Source organism: Hevea brasiliensis, unplaced genomic scaffold (genome assembly GCF_030052815.1).
Source record: "Hevea brasiliensis isolate MT/VB/25A 57/8 unplaced genomic scaffold, ASM3005281v1 Scaf296, whole genome shotgun sequence".
Taxonomy (NCBI): domain Eukaryota; kingdom Viridiplantae; phylum Streptophyta; class Magnoliopsida; order Malpighiales; family Euphorbiaceae; genus Hevea; species Hevea brasiliensis.
Genome location: NW_026614802.1, coordinates 58,512 through 75,693, shown reverse-complemented (window position 1 = coordinate 75,693; position 17,182 = coordinate 58,512). Strand labels below are relative to the sequence as shown.

At 34.3% G+C, this 17,182-nt stretch overlaps 1 non-coding gene across 1 annotated transcript; it reads left to right on the top strand.

The window, feature by feature from the left end:
• The first annotated feature begins 16,206 nt into the window (after positions 1–16,206).
• LOC131176965 (small nucleolar RNA R71) lies at positions 16,207–16,313 on the top strand. The gene has a single exon (XR_009146746.1). It is a non-coding gene; the product is annotated as a small nucleolar RNA R71 (small nucleolar RNA).
• Positions 16,314–17,182: the final 869 nt, after the last annotated feature.

The window sequence follows — 17,182 nt, the reverse complement described above, 5'->3', positions numbered from 1 at the left end:
AATTAATTTAATTTTTATTAAAAAAATTAAATTGACAAAAATCCCATTGAAATATTACTTGAAAAAGGAAATGGATGTTAAATCACATCTTGTTTGAAGTTTATGATCTCAAATTTTATCTCAATAAAAATCCAAATTATTCATCGGGTCACCATAAAAAAAAATTTAGATTATTTTAAATTGTGAGTCATTTTATGTTAAAATGTTGAATTTATTTAAAAATAATAATTTTATTTATTTAATTCTTGGATCAACGTTCAAATTAATTGAATTAAGTCCAAAACATCACTAATTGATTGATACACATTCTAAGTGAAAATAGAAAAGCGTAATGATGAATAAACAATTAGAGACGTCTAGTAAAATATTTCTAATTAAATAAAACTATTTTTAAATTAAAAATAATTTTAATCATTATATTTTCATTAATAACAATTTTTGCATTGTAAAATAGTCATCTCATAGGACGAACCTTTATTTGTTCCAAAAAAACTTAGGTAGATATAACAATATTTTATGTGATGATATTTTTTCATTCCCATTAATATTTGGAGACATTATTTAAAAGTTTTGAAATCTTTGCATTTCGTCTTTAATGTTGATTTTGAGTCGACAGTAATACTGTGCTCTGTTTTCTTTATCTGCCAATACCGTCATTTTCACTCTTACTTCCCATGTTTTCTTTCTTTAAACTATTATTCTTTCTAATTGGCTGGAACCTAGGCAACATCAGCTCCAATTTTATTTTTTAGACAAATTGCCATTAATATTTGAAAGTGAAATAACATTACAAAATTAGAATTAAAAAAATTAAATAAATTTATAAAAACATTAACAAGTCAGATTTCTTTTTTTACCATTATTAGGCCAAAATGAAAATTAATAAATAATGAGATTTAAAACTTTAACTTTTCAAACAAAGGGTGGACATATGGGCTGACCACACACCTAGTAGAAAGTGTTGCATCCTGAATCATCCTCATTTCACCTTTATCGGGCCAAAACTTAGTAAACTTCTGTGAATAGGGTTAATTGGATATAAATATGCTACCACATCAAGTTTGTTGGTGAGAACCTGAAACTTTTCAAATTAAATGAATCTTCCTTACCACCTAAATCAAACCATTAGAAATTTTGTAACGTGGGGTTTCAACTAAAAGAAAAAAAAGAAATCTATCCATTAAATATCCAGTGTAGAGCTCATTTGGACTTTGTTTAAGAATCTGTTGCTAGATGCTGCTTCTTCAAATTCAACACTAACCAGCCTATGAGATAATAACTTCTAATTGCCTCGACTATGATGACTATGTCTTTGAGACAATAACTTGTCACAACATACGTACAATGAATTAAATATGTTATCTATGCACCTTTAAATTCTGAAATTGGGTTGCTCTACTCCACTCCTAGAAATTTTATTATTTTAGTATTTGTAGAAGCATTCATTAACCACTTTCCAAATTAATGCATCATTCATTATCACCCTTTCAAATGATTTTTATATTGGAATATCATATAATTTTAATAAAAAATTAAATCGACCAAAAAGTCCCATTGAAAGAATTTTTTTTTTAATTTGACAATTTATTCATAAGAATCATAATATAAGTACAACATAATTTCTCTCATAAGAGGAAGAAAATACACAATTGAAAACTTATATTCTGATATAACTTTGGAAGAGGATAATAATCTTTTGGATTTTTAGATGGTAAAAGAAACCTTGCAATGCTCTCTCAGGAATTACTTCTGTAACCCGCAGAAGAAAAAAAATGCCAAATTTTAATGGAGGAACGTGCTACACTATCAGCTTTTATTGATAGAAGATCATTACTCGAACTTGAAGATTCAAAGTCTCAAAATAAAAGAAATCATTTGTACACACAATGTTTTGAACTGCTAAAAAGTCTATCAAAATTGGAAGAAACAAAAATAAAAATAAAACTCCACTAAGAGTGATAGGATTCCCAGTAATGGAAGGGTAAGGCCCTAATATTAGCATAGAACTTTATACATATTTCAAAGGAATACAAATATGAGAATTTATTAAAAAAAAGAAAATGATAAAAAAATCAATATGAGGATAATTATTGCTGGGAAACTTACCATTTTTTGTAAAAAAAATTAAAAAAAGAAAAAGAAAAATGATGAACAAGATGGAAAAGGCATTGAAAGATTACTTTGATTGTTCTTGAAAATGGAAATGAATGTTAAATCGCAAAATCAAGATTCGAGTTTAGCTCAAATTTTATCTCAATAACAATCCAGTTTATTCCAATATTAAAAATTGAATTCATTTTGAGGAAAAAAAAAATAGTTATAATTCATTTATGGGTGGTAAATGGTTTGGGTCAGATGGGTTTTAGTTATCGCAAATTTTGTCTTTTTTATGTGAGTTTAGATTAAGTCATCTCAAGTTATTGATGTATCCCAAACACAAGTGCACGAGTCTTTCAAGTAATATAGAAAAATATATCGTTTCCTTGAAGAGTTGTGTTATAAATTGAATCTTTGATATAAAATGAGCTATACTAAAATTGTGATTCAATCAAACAAGTAAAAGACTTTTGGGAATCTAAAGTTTAAAAAATGAAAATGCAAAACTCAATTCAAGAGAAGATTAATTCACTAATTGACTAAATGAAGAAATTGAGAAATTAATGATGAAAACTAATGAAAATAGATTAAACTAAGCTCTCAAAGTATAATATCAAGCAACAATTGTAAAATGGTGATTTAAGAGTTAAGGGTTCATATTTAAGCTATTTTAGAATTTTAATTGATTAGCCATACATATGAAAATTATGTGTTTCAAGGAGATCGATTCTCAAATACTTTGAAATCTTTTTCGAGTGATATAAAGAGTGCTTTGATTAATTAAATCCCACTTTTGCGGAGTTTAAAATTAACCAAGACCTATTAAGTTTTTTAATCAATCTATTAGCCCTCTTAGTTCTTAGTATATTTTTAAATCTAAGCTAATTAAGTCTAATTTCTTAATTATCTATCACTAGGTTTTCTCCTTTCAGTGCTTCAACCAAGGATTGAGAATAAAACTTAATGAGATCCTACACTCAACATGTCATTAAGCATACAAAAATGGATAAAGCCTCATAATAATCATAAAATCTGAATTAACCAGTTCAAATCCACAAAATATCTTAAATATTACATACCCAACTCCAAAATCTTAAAGTATTACTCACTATCCATGCTTAATACAAGAGATTCTAAACAAAAGAAGAAATAAATATGAAAATAAACTAAAACTGAAGAAATTCGGTAGAAGAAGTGTAGAAAATGGTGAAGAATTGATGTGGCCCAATCGTAAGTGCACGGGTCGTACAAGTAATATAGAAAAGATATCGTTCCCACGAGGAGTTGTGTTAATGATTGAATTTTTGATATAAAAAGTTGACTAAATTGAACTATTTTTGAAATTAAAGCAATAAATTGATGGGTATTGGAGTATGAAGTCTATATGTGCAAAATTAATAATCTATTCAACTATGTAGAGATTTAACTAAATTTGCATCAAATTAAAATAAGCAAATTCAAATATGGCAAGATTTAAAAATGGCAAGTGATTAAATTCAATTAGAAATTAACAATGATAAAAAGGCGATTCAGGAGTTCGGGATTTCATATTCAAGCTATTTCGGGATTTTTAAATTGGTTATCCAATCTTATGAAACTTATGAGTTTTAAGGAGATTAATTCTTAAATCCTTTGAATACCATTTCGAGTGAGACAAAGAGTGCCTTAATCAATATAATTCTACTTTCGTGGAGTTAGAGTTAATCAAGACCCATTAAGTTCCTCAATTAATCTGTAAATCCTCTTAATCCTTAGTCTATTTCTAGATCTAAGTTAATTAAGTTCAATTTCTTGATTATCTATCACAAGGCCTTCTCCTTTTGGTGCCTCAACCATGGATTAAGAACATCACTTAATGAGATCCTACATTAAGCATGTCATTAAGCACACAAGAAATGAATAAAACTCATTAAGACCACAAAATATGGATTACCCAATCAAAATCCACAAAATATCTCAAATATTACATCCCTTACTCCAAAATCTATCTAAAACTACTCACTATCCATAATGTTTACAAGATATGCTGAGTTTGTATGGAAATAAAGCTTTAATCTAAACTAAGAAACAAGAAGCTCAACACTAGAAATGTAGGAAAAATATAAGAAAAGAAAGAAATCTCCAAATTTGGTTGGAAATGGTGTGGGAGGTGATTGTGACTCTTCAACTATTGCCTCTCCTTTCCCTTTTCTTCCTCTCTTCTTTCCTTTTTTTTTAAAATGGGAAATGGGCCTATTTATAACATTTTCTGACATGGAGCCCTAAAATGGTGTGTTTGATGAGAGATTTTCTGAGGGAATCTTCTGCCAGCTCATTAATGAAATCTTTGTGGGACTGCATAAGTGGACTGCATAAGTCATGCAGTCCCTTATGCAGTTTTCGGCTGGTTTCTGGCTCACTTATGCGAAACTGCATGACCAAGCGCATAGGTTATGCACAATTCCATGAGATTGCATAAGGGAGGCGTTGGTGTGGCGAATCCGCAAGTATACGGGTCGTCTCAAGTAATAAAGTGATGAATCAAGTATCGTTCCCACGAGGATTTGCTGTTTGATTACTAAACTATGAATGAAGCGATTATTTGGGCTAATGATTAATGAATAAATGGTAAATGTAAATGAGCAAGGTAAATTGATTAATCCAATTGAAATGGGTAAAGAGCAAACAAATAAATTCTAATTCTAGCTCGCAATTAAACTAAAATTAACAATGGGTAATTTAAGCAAAAGTCTAGTTATGGTAAAAGTAATTCCAGAGTTGGGGGTTTATGCATAAATTAATTGGGATTTGTCTTGGGCATTCCAATTTTTAAAAGAAAATAGAGTTTGAAGGAAATTGATTCTAAATCCCTTTGATATCTTTTTCAAGCAAATCAAAGCGTATTCTAAAATAACCAAACCTACTTTCGTATGTATTTGATTATTTTAAAACCCATTAAGTTTTGTAACCAATAATTAATTCCTCTTAAAGTCCTAGTTTATTTCTAAATCTAGGTGATTTTAAGTTCCAATCCTTGATTAACTATCAATGACTTTCACCTTTCGGTCCTTCAATCAAAGATTAACACAATACCCAATGGGTACCAACATTAGGCAAGTAAATCAAGCACACAAGGAAGGAATCAAAACTCATATTTATGTAAAATAAGAAAATACCCAATCCAAATCCACAAATTAATCTAAAATATATTTCCCAACTCTGAAATCTAAAGAAATTACTCACTCATGATGGTATTTACAAGAAATATAGATGGAAGAATAAAGAAAAACATGATAAAAGGACTGAAATAGGAAAACCCAGGTGGAAGAACCAAGGTCTCTGGTTTCTGGAGCTCCAAACTCGTGCAGCAGCTCCTCTTCCTAGAGAGAATGGCGTCTTCTCTCTCTCTTTCTATTCAATTTTTCCTTCCTTTTTGTTTTTCCTCCCCCTTCCTCTTGTGGCAAAAATAAGGAAATGATGAATTTATATGGTCCCTAAAAGTTACCCTAAAAGTAAATAAAAGACAAGGAGTGGATAGGAAATGAGGTGTAAAATTATCCAAGTCAGCAGCACTATTCACGTTCTGGGCATTACGCAGGGTTCGCTTAACCCTAGCGACTTCTTAGCAAATTTAGCCTGCAGTCGCCTTTATGCGCTTAAGGTTAAGCAGACCTTCAGCAAATCTCGGCAGACTTATAGTAAAATGGACTTTTCTGCTCATGCTTGACTTGTGTTGCACCTTAAGCATTGCCGCTTTACCCTAAGCATGACCTTAAGCAAAGCCTCAAGCAAATTTCGGCTGGTTTGCTTTTTCAAGGTTTGATTTCTTTAACTTTCCTCCATGCTTAAAGAACTCCAAATTTCTTCAAATCACTTCCTATTGCACTCATTGATCTTCGATTTGCTACAAAATCCTATCAAAAACAATAAAATTACAAAAATCACATATAAAGTATTTAAATTTAACAAATAAGCTAAAATAAAGCTAAAAACATAAAATATACTAAAATATAAGGGCAAAATGGATGCAAAACTACCCTAAAATGCCTATATGAAATGAGTGTAACAAATTCCCCCAAACTCAAATCTTTGCTTGTCCTCAAGCAAATTAAAACAATTAATGCAATTTGGGGTACCTTACCTTAAATTTATGAAAATTACTTATCCAAACTCTTAAACTTACTTTTAGCCACCAACAAACCATATACCCACTTTCAAGGTACAAAGAATTCAATCCTAACCAAAGTTATCACCGCTTAGCCTTGGGTCAATTATCCATATTATCAAGTCCAAACCAATCAATCACAAAGAATAATCATGCCTAAATAGACATTAGGGTAATCCATAAACTAAAGTGTCTCAAATAATGATGGAAGTAAATGAATGTATTAGTGATATCACAATCCCATAGGCAATTCTCCTATTCCAATCTCTACTAATGTAGCAAAACACCATCAAAAGATCAAAAGGACTTTCAAGGGTTGTAATGGGGCTAAGGGGGTGATAATGTGGCTAACAAGGAAAGGATAAAGGTAACAAAATATGAGAATAATCAAATTATTAAAAGATCAAGACACACAATTTTTTTTTATTTTTTTTTGTTTTTTTTTTTTTTTAGATGAATCAATTTGGGAGAAGGAACTTTACAACTATTCACCAATGCTAGCATATAATTTTGAAGTTTTTGGAGGGACTACATAAATGACATTGACTTTGAATTATAATTGTCCCTTTCAATTCACCCCCAAACTCATTTTTTTGTGTACTTGGGTGGTGAATTACTTTACATACCATAATTGAATTTGCTAGCCTTTTTACTTTAGCCACTTCTCCCAACTAATTATTATTATTATTATTTTTTTAAGTGTATCTATCACTCAAAGAATTATTCTCATGGAGGGTAGGTAAGTGTTTGGGTTTATGGCTAGGCATTAATGTGGGTTCCAAAGGAATAAGAGAGATAAATGTAGGCTCAAATTGGTTCCAAAGGGAAATTTTAAAGTGAAGTTGGTTAAGGCTAAAATATGGGTTTAAAATTCAAAGAATGCCTAGATCATTTCTTTTTCAAGTGTATGCTATGATTTCGCCTTGAAAGGTTTAGAAAGATTGTTCTAGGATTGGTGAGACATCAATTAGCTACTTCTCACCCTAGAGTTTTCTCTAGACATTCAAAGTCAATGCAATTGATTGGGTGGCCCTTGGCTAAGAAGATATAAACTAAAACAAGAATCTAATAACTTTGCACCTATCTAGAACTTTCAATCCATCAAACCCTTCTAAAAGTAAGCTCAATTGCTCTTCAAAGCAACTCTCAATCCTCTAAGGACAAGGTAAAAATTTGTTTTTATGATATGCATGATCCTAAAATGAATGCATAAATCAAATTAAAACTAAGTGTAATCTATATGAAGACTATATGCAAATGTATGTGTATAAGTATAGATATGTGTGTGGTATATGTAAAAGTGTATGGATTATCTATATATGGATGAATGAAATGCAATAAATGAATGAATGAAAAATTTTAAATTTAAAAATTTTGCAAAAATTTTGCCCTCACCCCCAAACTCAAATGAAACATTGTCCTCAATGTTTAAAATGAATGCAAAGATGGCCAAAATTGTGTGAACTAATCAATTAATGAAATATATACAATTGGGGATTAAATCAATGTAAGCTCAAGTATTTCAAAATTAGCTCAAAATGATATTAACAATGAAGTTTTATAGAGAAAATGTGAAAAAAGTATCCCAAATGTATGAATTTACACTGCTTAAGATGTTGCTTAACCTGCTGCGTAGGGTAAAACGAAAGCATAAGCATTGGTAACATACCATAAGCTTAAATGGTGTAAGGGTAAGCTGTTACCTCCAACTGATGTGGAACAGGTGTGGCTCAAAGAAAATTTGTGCAACTCATCAATGTCAACAAAATTAGGATTGAAGAAAAGATAAAGTGCAAAAATAATGTGCAAGAAGATGAAAAAGTGTAAAGAAATAAAATCTAACAATTAAATCAAAAATTAAACCAAAAAGCATTCACAGAGTAACTATGTCCATAGCAGAAAATAAAATAAAATAAAATAAAATAAAATAAAGTAAACTAAAGGAAAGAAGTGCAAGTATAATCATAAAAACTAATTACCAAAGTATTACAACTAGTACCAAAGTTCGAATGCTAAAATAAACAGATTACAAAATAAACTTAAAATAGAAATTAAAACTGCTGCTACTGATCAAGTTCTGCTATCAAGCCTTTGTTCTTTGCATCGAGTGCCTTGAGTTCTGCAGTAGGTTCATTGTGATCCGAAGCTTCAGAAGCAGTTTCCAAGTTTTCTGTTAAGTCTTTCATTTCTTGAAATATGGCTTAGCCCCAATGATATAAATTGTTGTAGGATTGGGCCAGTTTGTTGTAAAGCTCCAGCATTTGAAGTTGATGTTGCTTCTGTTTCTTTTTAAGAGATAAAAATCTCTTTTTAAGTTTCTTTTCTAGCTTCTTCTTTTGGTTAACCTGCTCCTGACCCATGGCTTCAATTTTGATTTCTAAGTTTTTCAAGGTAGCAAGAATTTCTGTGGTGTCAGGTGAGGGAACAGATGGTTGGACAGTGAAATTTGTTATTCTGGATTCCAAGGATCTTAAGATGGATAAAATGTCTGCTGAAAACTGTGGGGTATTGGTTGGTTGTGGTTCTGCTGGTGTAAAGGTAGTGGGGTCTGTAGTACCAGTGGTATCAGGATGCTGCTGTAACAGAGTATAGGTATGGCCTATTTTCTCACAAACATCCATATGCAGCAACATTGTGCTGTCTATATATGATTCCCCAGAAACTGGCAGCAATTTATATAGACTAGCATCAAAGCTAAATGAGTTTGCTATAGCAGTTATATACCCCCCAAAAACAATACTACCTTTAGTATGCTTTGTGACAATTTGGTGCCAATGAGTAGCTATGAAATGGGCTGTACTTACTTGTTTTCTCTCCTTCATGCACCACAAGAGAAACAAATCCCCAGCACCCACAATACTGTTACTGTGTCCCCTTCCTAAAACAGTGTAAGTAATGAACCTATGGAGGTATTTCAATACATGGTCAACTATCCTAGAGGCTTTTGCAGTCCTCTGTCTATAATAACCCCCAAAAGGTGCAATATCCTTCCAGAATTGAACAGGGTCATAAACAGTTTGCTGCCACTCAATGTTTTTATACCCCGAATCCTGAAAACCAAAAATTGCATTCATAGCAGCCATGTCTAACTCCCTATCAATTCCAGCACATCGAAAATATATCATATCTTTATGTTCAGGCACTGTTGGTTTGAAACTCAACCTTAGGGAACTCAAAAATTCGAGGGTTAGATCCTTGTACACTGGTTCCCTAATTTTAGCAAAATCAGTCCAGCTAACAACATCCAAATAGGCAAATACAGAATCATAAATGCCTAATTCTTTCAAAATCTGCTCATCCATATACTTGTTTGCCAAAATAGTTTTAGAAAGTAATTTCTCATAGGCCTTTTTCATATCCATATCCCTAAAAGCCCAAGGTAATGGAGAAATTACCTCCTCTATAGTATCTGCAGATAGACGAGTCTTTGGAGAGTGTAAGGGAGGCGAGTTATTGGTGTTTGGGTCACTTTGGTGCTGGAGTTTGTGAGGAAGACACAGGTCCTTTTGCTAAGCGGTTCGGAAGGGCGGTGAGGTGGAGAATTCAGGTCGAAAGGAACAGAGGGTACTCGTTTCCGTTTTCCCACAGGGGTTTTCTTAGGTTTACTTGCAGCCTTTTTTTGTTTTTCCTTGGGTTTTCGTTTGAGTAGGCACAGGTTCAGGCGCTGGTTCTGGGGAATGGGAGTCGGGAATTGGTGTTTCATTTGGCGGCTCGGATTGCGGCGAGAGGGGAGTCGGCGGAATGAGAGGTGGTATTTGGCTTGGGGGTGGTGGCGGTGACTGAGGTGGTGGTGATTGTGGTAATGGCGGCGTTTGTGGTGGCGGTGACTGAGGGAGTGGCGGACTGGGGCTGGGGTTAGGGTTTGTGGGCAATGAAGATGGAGTACCCATTTTAGGTCGAAATTTGCTGAGTTTGGGTTTGTGGGAAGACCACATTTTAGTTCTTACCATTTTAATGGAAAGGAAGAAACTGTTCGGCTTCCTGTAAAAATTGCCGGAAGAAATGGCGTGGGAAAAGAAGTCGACGAGGTCTATCGGGAGTGTTGGCGGAGGCTTTTGGAAAATTGGCGGACATCTTGGGCTATTTTAAATTGTGGGGCAGACCTGTTGTAAGATGGGCCATGCTTGGGGTTAAGCATAAGGTTCAGCAGAATTTGCTTAAGACTCTGCTTGACAAGCAATGTCATCAGCAAGTTTCGGCAGGTTTTGGGAAAAATTATGGTTTTGCTTGCCAAAAACAGTCCAAAAGCTATGGAATGCTATCATGACCCTCAGCAATTACCAAATACACACAAACACCATAAAATTGAGGGATTTAAGTTCATCTCTCTCATAAACTTAGTAAGCATAGCACATGTTCATTTAGCTTTTTGCAATCATTGTTCATTTTAAGCACCCATTGTGACTACCTTTTTGCACATTTAATGAAATGGTCTCCTTTCTAAACTTATACCAAAAGCACATTTTCAGCAGCATTTTAGACAAGTTCCAAGCATTCAAGAATTGCAGAAAAGATGTAGAAATTGACCTTTTTAACAGCATGAACAGTAGCATATACAGTAACCAAAATCTGCGATTCAAAATTAGCAGCAATTCCAAACAAAAGCATGCAAATTCCTATCAGACTACAAAATTATATATACACTAAAAGGTGAAACTTAACAAACATTATTTTTGCACTTCAATAAAGCTCTCATCAGTCCTAAATATCAAAATTGATCCTCATTCAAGTTGCATTTCACAGAATTTACACAAAACACAAAATCAAACATGTGCTATCAAGTATATTGCAATATCAGCAATTTATCACAAGTTTAAAGGTGTTACTGTTCACAGGCACTGCATAAAGTGTAGAATGTTGCTTATACTTGCTTCCCTTCAATTCTTTCTTTTTGCCATAAGTGTAACTTGCCCCATCTTCATGAATGACCTACAAAAGATAAACAAATGTCACTTTTGAGATTAATGGGGGTGAAAACTGAAAGTGAAATGAAATGGAAAATTAATAAACTATAAAAGGATACGTTTGGGTTGCCTCCCAAGAAGCGCTTGTTTAAGGTCTTAAGCTTGACCTTCCACTCCAATTCTCCTAAGTATCCCTGACTGGAGAACCAAGCCATGAAACCTCTACAAACTTTTGCGTGGGTTCTCCAACAATATAATGTTTTAATCTCTGCCCATTAACTTTGAAAGTCCCTGAGGTCTCATTGCCTATCTCAACAGCTCCATAGGGGTATACTTTTATAACAGTGTAGGGCCCTGACCATCTTGACTTCAATTTTCCTGGAAATAACCTTAACCTAGAGTTATATAGGAGAACAACATCACCTTCTTGAAATTCTTTCCTTCTAATATGCTTATCATGCCATCTCTTAGTTCTTTCCTTGAAAAGCTTGGCATTTTCATAAGCATCCAATCTAAGCTCCTCAAGTTCATTTAGTTGCAGCATTCTTTTTTCTCCTGCAGTTTTTAAGTCAAAGTTCAGTATCCTTATGGCCCAATATGCTCTATGCTCCAACTCCAAAGGTAAATGACAAGCCTTCCCATAAACCAATCTAAATGGGGTAGTTCCGATAGGAGTTTTAAAGGTCATTCTATAGGCCCAAAGAGCATCATCTAACTTTAGTGACCAATCTTTCCTCGAACAATTCACTGTTTTCTCAAGAATTCTTTTCAGCTCTCTATTGGAGATCTCCACTTGACCACTAGTTTGTGGATGGTAGGGTGTTGCAACCTTATGCTTCACACCATATTTTTGCAATAATCTTTCAAATTGATGGTTGCAAAAATGAGAACCTCCATCACTTATAATGGCACGTGGAGTTCCAAATCTTGTAAAAATGAACTTTTTAAGGAATTTAATCACAACTCTAACATCATTAGTTGGAGATGGTATAGCTTCAACCCATTTGCTTACATAATCTACTCCAACTAAAATGTATTTGTGTCCCAAGGACGATGGAAAAGGTCCCATGAAATCAATGCCCCACACATCAAATAATTCCACTTCCAATATATTTTGGAGGGGCATTTCATCTCTCTTTGAGATATTACCCATCCTTTGACACCTATCACATGCATTTACAAACTTCCTCACATCCTTAAACATGTGTGGCCAAAAGAACCCTGCTTGAAGAACTTTTTCTGCAGTCTTTGTCACACTCATATGACCCCCATAAAGTGAAGAATGGCAATCTTTGATAACATTCCCTATCTCCTCATCAGCTAAACATCTTCTAATCAGCCCATCTCCACATTTCTTGAACAAAAATGGTTCCTCCCAATCATAATCCTTCACATCAAAAAGAAATTTCTTCTTTTGCTGCCATGTTAGATCAGGTGGAAGGATTCCACACACTAGATAGTTCACAAAATCTGCATACCAAGGGGTTTTTGCATTCATGATTACTAACAATTGCTCATCAGGAAAATAATCATCTATTGGGGGCTCTTTTCCCAGATTGTCTCCTTTTTCTTGCCTCAATCTAGATAGATGATCCGCTACCACATTTTCTACTCCTTTCTTATCTTTAATTTCCAAGTCAAACTCTTGAAGGAGTAACATCCACCTTATCAATCTAGGTTTAGCATCTTTTTTCTGAAGGAGATACTTGATAGCTGCATGATCCGTGTACACTATTACCTTAGACCCCACAAGATAGGACCTGAATTTGTCTACTGCAAATACTACTGCAAAAAACTCTTTCTCTGTAGTAGAGTAATTTATTTGAGCATCATCTAAGGTCCTACTTGCATAGTATATTGCATACACCTTCTTATCTTTCCTTTGTCCCAAAACAGCCCCAATGGCATAATCACTAGCATCGCACATTAACTCAAAAGGTAATGACTAATCGGGTGGCTGCATAATACGAGCAGATATCAAAGCTTCCTTTATCCTGCAAAAAGCATTCATACAATTAGTATCAAAATTAAATTCCACATCTTTACTCAATAAATTGGTAAGAGGTTTAGAAATCTTAGAGAAATCCTTGATGAATCTCCTATAAAATCCAGCATGCCCCAAGAAACTCCTCACTCCCTTCACAGATGTTGGGGGTGGCATTTTCTCAATAACTTCTACCTTTGATTTATCCACCTCAATACCCCTGTTTGACACAAGATGTCCCAAAACAATTCCTTCTTGTACCATAAAGTGGCACTTTTCCTAATTCAAAACTAAATTGAACTCTTCACATCTCTGCAAAACCTTAGACAAGTTAGATAAGCATTCATCAAAAGATTTACCATACACAGAAAAATCATCCATGAACACTTCCATAATACCCTCAATCATGTCAGAAAATATGGACATCATACATCGTTGAAATGTAGCAGGGGCATTACATAGTCCAAATGGCATCCTTCGGTATGCAAAGGTACCATAAGGACATGTGAAGGTAGTTTTATCCTGATCATGCAGGTGAATAGGGATCTGAAAGAACCACGAATAGCCATCAAATAGCAAAAATAAGAATGATGAGCTAGTCTCTCAAGCATTTGATCTATAAATGGTAATGGAAAATGGTCCTTTCTAGTTGCCTTATTCAATTTCCTATAGTCTATACACATTCTCCATCCAGTTACAGTTCTTGTAGGTATTAGTTCATCATTTTCATTTTTCACCACTGTGATGCCCCCTTTCTTAGGTACAACATGAACTGGACTTACCCAATTGCTGTCAGAAACAGGGTAAATAATACCTGCATCAAGCAATTTCAAGATCTCCTTTTTCACAACCTCTTTCATGTTTGGATTCAATCTCCTTTGTGATTCTCGAGAGGCTTTATGGTCATTTTCCAACAAAATTCTATGCATGCATACAGAAGGATGTATTCCTTTAATATCATCAATGGTATAACCAATTATCCTTCTATGCTTCCTAAGAACTCTCAATAATTTTTCAACCTCACAATCAGTCAATTTAGCACTAACAATCACAGGATATGTAGAATTTTGACCTAGAAAAGCATACCTGAGATTTGTTGGAAGAGGTTTCAACTCTACCTTAGGTGCTTCACCTTTTTCAAACTTTGATGATGAAGTTGTTTCTTGCTTCAAGTTCCCAATCTTTTCAATATCAGCCATAGGCAATGGTGGATTTCCTTCCAAAATTGTAGCATATTCTGCAGCTTCTTCAATCTCATCCCTTTTTTTGATGTTATGAACCAAACAAGCTTCTAAGGGATCTTTAGGATGTTGCTTTTTAAGCACTTCTCTAACCTCTTCATCTATCACATCAACTCTCAAGCATGAGTTTGAATCATCTTTCTTTTTCATTGCTTGAAACAAATTAAATTCAACTTTCTCTTCCCCAACTTCTAATGTAAGCCTCCCATTTTTTACATCAATCACGGCTCAGTAGCAAGGAAAGGTCTACCAAGAATAATAGGAATGTGTACATCCTCCTCCATCTCCAATACCACAAAATCCACTGGTATGAAAAATTTCCCAACTTTCAGAGGAACATTCTCAACTATTCCAATTGGAAATTTAATAGATCTATCTGCTAACTGTAGTGATATGGTAGTAGGCTTCATTTCTCCAATCTTCACTTTCTCATAGATAGACAATGGCATCAGACTAACACTGGCTCCAAGATCGCATAAAGCCTTATCTATACTGATATCCCCAATGTGACATGGTATGGAGAAACTCCCAGGATCTTTCAGTTTGGGTGGAAGCTTATTTTGCAAAATGGCACTGCTTTCTTCCGTGAGAGCTACAGTCTCAAATTCCTCCAATTTCTTCTTGTTAGATAAAATCTCCTTCAAAAATTTAGCGTAAGAAGGCATTTGTCCTAAGGCATCAGTGAAAGGAATAGTCACATGCAAAGACTTCAATACCTCCAAAAACTTCCCAAATTGTTTATCCAATTTTGCTTTCTGAAACCTTTGTGGGAATGGTAAAGGTGGCATGTAGGCTTTAGGTGCAACATATTTGGGCTCTTCTTCTTTGCTCTCCCTCTCCTTACTTCCTTTTTCTTCCACTGAATTTTCTTTCTCAGCTTCAATTCTAACTTCAACTTCAGTTTGTTCATCTCCTTCTCTGCTTTTCTTTTCTTCAACTTTCTCTTCAATATTTTTATCCCCATTCTCCAATATTTTTCCACTTCTCAATGTAATAGCCTTGCAATGCTCCCTTGAATTTTCTGGTTGGCTAGGAAGCTTCCCAAATGCTTTGTTACTTGAAGAGCTAGCTTGTTGAGCTATTTGATTCTCTAACATCTTGTTGTGTGTTGCCATTTGATCCACTTTAGATGCTAATTGAGAAATCATTTCTTGTTGACTTTGATGGCTCACAAGTAGAGTTTCAATCATAGATTCCAATCTAGCTGTCTTGTCTAGTTGTGCTTGTTGTGGTAGAGGTAGAGCAGGTACATTTTGAGGTTTAGAAATTCCAGGAGGAGGACCTCTATTCTGCTGAAAGTTCTGATGTTGTTGATATCCAGAAGGTTGCTGAAAATTCTGATTTTGCCCTTGTCTACCTCCCCAAGAGAAATTGGGGTGGTTTCTCCATGTTGGATCATAAGTTGCAGAAAATGAGTTACCACCTGGTCTTTGATTGTAGTTCCCCACATAATCCACTTGCTCACTTGAAAAATCTTGATTAAGTGCAGAAAAATCTGCTGCACAATTGACATTTGCAGCTCCAATTTCTAGTGTATTACTAGAACCTCTGGCTGAAGAATCTACTTTCATGCTTAGCTTGTCCATCTTCCTTGTCAAAGCATCAAACTTAGCATTAATCATATTCATGGCATCAAGCTCAAACATACCAGCTGGTTTCTTGATCTCATTCCTCTCACAACTCCATTGGTAGTTGTTATAAGCAATTTTATCAAGAGCAGAAAAAGCTTCATCTTTAGATTTCTCCATAAGGTCATCTCCAGAAGATGCATCAATTGTACTCCTAATAGCTGGTGAAACTCCATTATAAAAGTGTTGAACAAGCATCCACTTAGGAATCCCATGATGTGGACATCTCCTTTGCAAATCCTTGTACCTCTCCCATGCTTCATACAAGCTCTCATCATCTCTAGGTTTAAAAGAAGTCAGCTCATTTCTTAGCTTAGCTGTCTTGCTTGGTGGAAAATATTGAGCCAAAAATGCTTGAGAAAGTTCATCCCATGTTGTGATAGAACCCGGTGGCAAAGAATGTAACCACTCTCTAGCTCGGTCCTTCAGAGAAAAATGAAATAATCTGAGTCGAATTGCATCATCAGAAACTCCATTTATCTTCAACATATCACTGATCTCAAGAAAGTGTGCCAGATGCACATGTGGACTTTCACTTGGATTTCCTCCAAATTGTGCTTGTTGTACCATTTGACAGAGTGCGAGCTTGATTCAAAATTATTAGCTTCTACCCTTGGTCTTGTGATACTTGGCATGAAATCTCCAATGTTAGGATAGGCATGATCCTTCACAGAGCGGTTGTTATTGTTGTTGTTGTTGTCAGCCATTTCTTCTTGTAATTGCTCTTGCTCTTGTGCTCTTTCTTGTTGTTGTTGAGCTTTAATTTCAGCTTTTCTCCTCTTAGATTCTGCTCTTAAAGCTTTTGCTGTCTTCTCTATTTCTGGGTCAAAGAATAGATTGATTTCTTCACTTTTTGTCATTCTCATAAAATAAAGCACCTGAAAAACAAAAATAAACAAATTCTCAAAGTAAAATGGTAAAAAGAAAATAAAATAAAATGCCCAAATTAACCAAACAAACAATTGTTCAATATCAAACAAAAATCAAATCCCCGGCAACGGCGCCAAAAACTTGGTGTGGCGAATCCGCAAGTATACGGGTCGTCTCAAGTAATAAAGTGATGAATCAAGTATCGTTCTCACGAGGATTTGCTGTTTGATTACTAAACTATGAATGAAGCGATTATTTGGGCTAATGATTAATGAATAAATGGTAAATGTAAATGAGCAAGGTAAATTGATTAA